Source organism: Nicotiana tomentosiformis, chromosome 7 (assembly GCF_000390325.3).
Source record: "Nicotiana tomentosiformis chromosome 7, ASM39032v3, whole genome shotgun sequence".
NCBI lineage: Eukaryota > Viridiplantae > Streptophyta > Magnoliopsida > Solanales > Solanaceae > Nicotiana > Nicotiana tomentosiformis.
This window is the reverse complement of record NC_090818.1, coordinates 120995974-121002846: the sequence shown is the minus strand read 5'-3', so window position 1 is coordinate 121002846 and position 6873 is coordinate 120995974.

Sequence of the window (6873 nt, the reverse complement as noted above, 5' to 3'; positions counted from 1 at the left end):
ACAACCCGAATCTAAAATCCACTCATTGTTAGATTTGAAACTATTATTAGTTGCTAAAAAAATAGTTTTCGTAGTCTCATCAGCAGCTACACTTGCTTCGACAATGTCAGTTTTTTTGTGCTCATTTTTATTTTCTGTATGCTTTTCTTTGTTTTTCAATTTAAAGCATTCAAAAATAATGTGACCTTTCTTATGACAATATTTGCACATGACATTTCTGTATTTGGATTTTAACCTTGATTTAGGTTTTTCACTACTTGAATCTTTCTTATTGGATCTACCTCTTATGAATAAGCCTTCCCTTTGGTTCCCACTAGTTTTCCTAGTAATATCTCTATCTATTTATTCTTTTGATTTCAAAATAGATTTGATAGTCTTATAAGAGATATTATCCTTTCCATAAAGCATAGTATCTCTTATATGTTTAAACGACTAGGGTAAAGAAACAAGCAATAATACAACTTGATCCTCATCTTTGATTTTAGCATCTATGTTACTTAAATCCATAAGAAGAGAATCAAAAGTATCAAGATGTGTAAGTATAGAGGTATCTTCAGCCATACGAAAAGTGTAGAGGTTTTGCTTTAGGTAAAGCCTATTTTCTAGTGTTCTTTTCATATATAGGGTTTTAAGATTTTCCCATATGCCATTGGCTGAGCTTTCTGCTGCAACTTCACGCAAAACCTCATATGAAAGATTTAAAATAATACATGTTTTTGCCTTTTTGTCTATGACGGCAAACTCCTCGTCCGTCATTTTATCCGGCATCTTCTCCTTTCCTTGGAGTGCCAAATCTAAGCCATCCTGAATTAGGATAGCTTCCATCTTTAATTGCCACATTCCGAAGTTTGCACTTCAGTCAAATTTCTCAACATAAGACTTTGTTAGGGTCATTTTGGCCTTTTAAACTAACCCGGTTAGATCTGGCTCTAATATCAATTTGTTAGGATCGGGTTACCGGATAGTGCAAAATTTAGCCAAACAACGTTATAATGACAACAACAAAGACAATACAAGTTGATAATAATGCCAGTTAAAGAAGATAAAGAAGACACAAATTTAACGTGGTTCGGTCAAGGTGACCTACGTTCACAAGCGGAGATGTGCAATTTTACTATACCAACAAGAGTACAAAAGAGAGTACAAAATTAGAGTAAATACTCTAATTAATCCCAAATACCCCAAGAGAATAACCTCACAAGATCACTCTAAAGAAAAGGTTCACACAAGTGTTTCCCAACACTCACTCTCTTACAAAATACTCTATAATGAAATAAAGGAGGAGAAGGAAAGACAAGAGTGAAAAAGATCTTGAATTCCAGCATAATGTGTTGCAGTTCAAACTATTATGTATGTGAATTCCAGTATAATATGCTGGAGTTTAAACTTTTACAAGTTAAATTCCAGCATAATATGTTGGAATTTGTGTATAAGGTGTCTTTGAAGTTTGAACTCTAGTATAAGATGGTGGAGTTTTATATGCAAGGGTTTTATAATCTAGGATATTGTGCTGAATTTTTTCCGTATTTGCTAAGGGTATTTTTGTCCAAATTTTATCTCCCCAAAAATAGTGGCTATTTTTCAACAATTTTACATATGCCGACTATTTTTAATTATCAATCCGAAAACTAACTAGCTCGTGCTATTTTGACCGGAAACTTACTTTGTAGGGCTCAAACTCTATAATTAAGGACAAAGGAATAAGGAATTCCAACTTATCTTACCACACTCTTTGGCGTGGTGACACCTTTTTGAAAAAAAATGTTTTTCTTGCTTGATTTGTTAAACAAAGCACTTTCCTATGACTTTTCGGAATCGAATATGTATTTTCGCATTCAAAGGAATGATCGAAACTATGATTATGTAGACTCTCTTTTACATACGGTATATATTTTGACCTTTTCTCTTTTAGCTATACCCGTTAATCGGGCCGGACTGATTCGTTTACAATCTGGCTCAGTTCGGGTCAGCCCGGTACTGTAGCATTGGGGGCGGGCTGGGACGGGTTGGGCGGGGAACGGGTTTCAAATGATTAAGTTTTTGATACCCGTGCACCGGAACCCGCTAAGCCCACTTACCCGTTAACGGGTTTTTAACGGGCTACAACCCGGTTCAACCCGATATTCGTTACAAATTTTTTTTTTTTTTAATTTTCTGGACCGTTGTCGATGGTCAAATTCAAAAATGACTGTTGGCCAACGACCCTTTTTTGCAGAAATGGCCATTTCGGCCTATCCCCTTAAGAAAATAGCCCCCACTCCCCTAATATTTGATAAATTATAATTTTAACCTTTTAAAAACTATAAATAGCCCCCCTTCTTCTTAATTCTCCCTCACAGTTCACTCTCTTACTACTCTAATTCTCCCTCAATTCTCTTTTGATATTGTTGATTATTGTTCTTAAATTCTCAATTACTTATTATTTCAAGTTTCATCAAATATTTAGTTTAGCCATTACAAAATTATTATTATCAAATATCAAGTATTCAAGTGAAGTGTGGTATCAACTATCAAGTATCAAACAAGTGTGGACCAACTGAAACTCCTGATATTGACACTTGTATTTCTAATCTACACAAATATTTAAAAATATTATATAATTATTATGCTAACATTGTTGATGCTTGTTCTGTTGTAGATGCAAATATTCTTTCAAGTTCAGTTTCAACATCTGAGACCGGTGCTTTGGATGATAATGATGGTGTTGAAGATTATTTGATTTGGTCTACACTAAAGGAGTATCAACAAACCAGTAGCAGGAATATTGATGAACTCCAATTCTACTTGCAAAAGTCAGCAGATCCCCGCACAAAGGAATTTCTACCGCTGGATTGGTGGAGGAGCAACTCAAATCAATTTTCTGTTTTTTCGGCCATGGCTCGAGACGTGCTAAATGTGCCGATTTCAACAGTCGCATCATAGGGCACATTTAGCCAAGCAAGACAACAACTAGGAGATACCCGTCATTCATTGGGCAACAACGCTTTGAAAATTTTAGTGTGCTTCAGAGATTGGATAAGATCATAATGGCTAAATTAAGGGCGTGACGAGGTAGATGAAGCGGAGGACCAAGAAATTGGAGATATAATGGTTTATGGTTCTAATTTAACCAATGCCGGAAATCAAGAACCTCATGTTGACATGAATGAACTTACAAAAATAATGCAAAGCATGTGATGTACTATCCTTTATTTTTTATAATTGTTGTAAATTTTTTATTTGCAAGTTTAAAAATAAAATATTAAAAAAAAACTTGTAACTTAATTTGAAGTATTATATATTATTCAATAAAAATATCAAATGAAAGCCTTCAGAGCTTGATCCTTACATATTGCCTATTGGTCTTATTAAATCATTTTTTGTAGCCACTTACTTTCAAATTTTAATTTTAAAATTTTAAAATTCAAATTTCAAAGTTTAATTCTAAGCCTTAAAAGTTTGCAAACACTTAAGTATCAATAACATTGAATAAGAAAAATAAAATTTACTTAAAAAATTTTTAGCCCGGCCCGGTCCAGCCCTCTAAGCCCGAACCCGGATGGACAAAAAAATTTCGAAAAAGTACAACCCACTTTAAAAATCTTAATATTAAACACAAATATCTTTGACTTTTTTAAAAAATCTTCATGACCGTAAAAACTATCATTTGTAAAACAAATCTGTTTGTTATTATTTTAAATAAATATTTTTATTATTTTTATATTTAAAACATGTTCATGTTTAAATATGATTAAACAAAGTGAGTGCCATGAAAAAATTAAATGTATGAATATATTATAAAAATAATTTAAAATTATTTTAATTATAATTAAAATACCTAGGTAAAAATATATTATATAGTATATCATATAGAAGGTATTACATAAATGAGAAGATTTATAATGTCAAGGGCATAATAGACTTTTTAAGTAAAAATATTATAAAATCTGGTCAAGGTGACTTTTGTGATAAATTGAGCAAAGTAAAATAATTTTTGTATAATAAAAGAAAAAAAAGTGACTTTTAGGTAATGAATACAAAATTGAATGATTTTTACGAAACAAAAAAAAGAAAAATGACTTTTGCGTAATGAACACAAAGTTGAATGGGGTTCTCGTAAATACTGGTATTATCCCTCAGAACTTACCATTTTTTATACCTAATCCGCCATTGTTTTTTTTTTTTTTTTTTTTTTTTTGGCATTTAACTTGCTACTCATACCATTGATCAGAATGTTTATAGAGAGGGCTAGGCCAGGTCTCATTATTATAAGGTTTGAATGAAAATAGTTCAATTCTGCTAAAACTTATTTCTAAGTTGTAAAGAAAATAGAAATGTTTTTTTTTGTCATGTTTACTTCAGCTAATCTCCATATAATAGTTTTAGGGTGTGTTTGGTATGAATGAAATTATTTTTCGAAAAATATTTTTCAATTTTTTCATGTTTGGTTGGTTTAAATGTTTTGGAAATCAAGAGAAGGGGAAAACATTTTCCAAAACTCATTTTCAACCTTCCCCACCCTCACCACTCACCCCACATCCTCACACACACCCACTTAACCCCACCCCCTCTCTCCAAAAAGGCTTTTTTTTTTTAAATTTTAATTTTTTTTCCGTCACCACCCACCCTACCCCCTGTCCTCTTTTGTAAAAACTGGGAAAATATATATATATATATATATATATATATATATATATATATATATATATATATATATATATATTTATATATTTTCAGTTTTAGTTTTTTCATCTTTCGGTTTACAAGTTTGAAATTTTACAAGTTCCAAAGTTATGAGTTCGGAGGTTTATGTATTTGAAAATTTACGAGTTTAGAAATTATAAAGTTTACGGGTTCGAAATTTCGCGGTTTCAAAAGTTTAGCGGTTTGGAAGTTTATAAAATTTGTGGGTTCGAAAGATTGTTGGTTCGAAAGTTTATGACTTCATGTTTATTGTATCTAAATTATTTATGAATACTCTTGAAGAGTTATTTTCCTTAATTTGCATACCAAACACCAGAAAATTAATAAGATTACTATTTATTTTCCAAAAAAATATTTTTTTGAAAAATATTTTCCACATTATAACAACACACCTTAGTGTTTAAGTAATAGATAAAAGTCTTCTTTCTTGTATTTAATTTATTTTTCTGGAATAACGTAAAGGTTTGCTTGAAATGTAGAGAGCTAACTGTACCGAGGCAGAACTATTATAATACCAGATGCACCTTAAGGGACCATTTTATTTGTGAACACGTCATACTGGGATTATAATGTGAAGATTAATGAGTAGAAATCTTTTGTTGATAATGTTTGATTAATTGGATGAAAGATAGGATATAAAACGTATAAAAGAAAATATCTTTAAGAACTTCGGGAAAAGAGTTTTAGAGAAGAATATCTTTGTAATTTTGTTATTATACCCTTGGGTTAATAATACTTCGAATGAAATCCCACATTAAGAATGATATAAAAATAATATCGTAATTGTGGTGTAAACTACATTTCAAAATTGCTTGTATATACCAAAATTAAAAATCAACTAGACATTAAAATAGAAAAATCTTACATTTTATTCTGAATTATTATCCCCTTATCCTTGTAAAAATCAAATGATCCAAAATGAATAGTTAGTCAAATGATCCCCTTATCATTTGTAAAAATCAAATGATCCACAAAATTAAATGAGAAAAAGAAAAAGGAAGGTTCTTATAATAAAAACAATGTAGAAGTTAGTCAGTATTAATAGGTCAAATCCCAAACTAGATGTCAAATTTATTGACCACACTCTAGCTTCTTTCCCTCTATATAAGCCAATTAGCCCCCCCACCCCATTTTAGAGTCAACATATAGTTGGTGAGTTTGAGCTAAATTTTCAAACCATAAGTCCCTATTATCTCAAGAGAAAATGTTTAAGTTTGTTCATCTATTATTTGAAATTGAGTAACTTTTCCATTCGTCAATATTTTGGTCTAATATTACCCTGTCATTAGAATTTTTTTTAATTTATCCTTGACCCTTAAACAAAGCTACAACCATTGAGTAACTTTAAACCATAATAAAAAAATTGGTGAATTTCTTTTGGCTGAAAAAAGAATTTGGACACGTGGAGTCCACCAATTTATATCTCTGAAATGTAATACATGAAAAATTTGAGCAATTTCGAATAATACATGAGCAAATTTATTTAGATCTTTTCCATATTTTAATATTTCTCCATTTTTGTTTGTAGTTAAAAGTTAAAAAGCTGCATTCCCAACCTAGTCCTTTTTTTCCTTGAGACATTATTTTTGTCCTTCATGTCCTTCACTTACATAATACAACAGTTTCCTTCACTTGCATGTATAATTATTATGCACAAGTTGGCATATATTAAAAAACTCTAGGTTTTGTATAAACTACAACATCCAAAAGTAGCCACTGTCCAGTATTATAGAATAATATAATGAACGATGGAGTCAATATCAATAAAGCAAAACTTTATGGCTAATATATAGACTCAGCCCTCTATAAAGCTATAAAGTACACATAAATAATTCTTACTCTATGGCTAATTAACAATTTAGCCCCTTACCAACAAGGATTGGAGTGAATCGGTAAATATTCTTTTATTTTTAATTAAAGGTCTCAAATTTGAGACTTGAATATAATGTTGTCTTTATTAGGAAGCGTTTAACTCGAATATGCGACTTCCAAGTACCAATCAGAATTAATTAGGCACAAATAATAATACGGAACACCGAACGGGACTCCCAGGCCGAGACGTCTACAAAACCCAAAAAAGAAGAAGAAGGATTTTGCCCCCTGGAAAGCTATAAAGTAAACATAAATAAATAATATAACAAAATGTCTGGTCAGAAAAACCTTGCTTATCATGCAAAATAATTAGTTCAA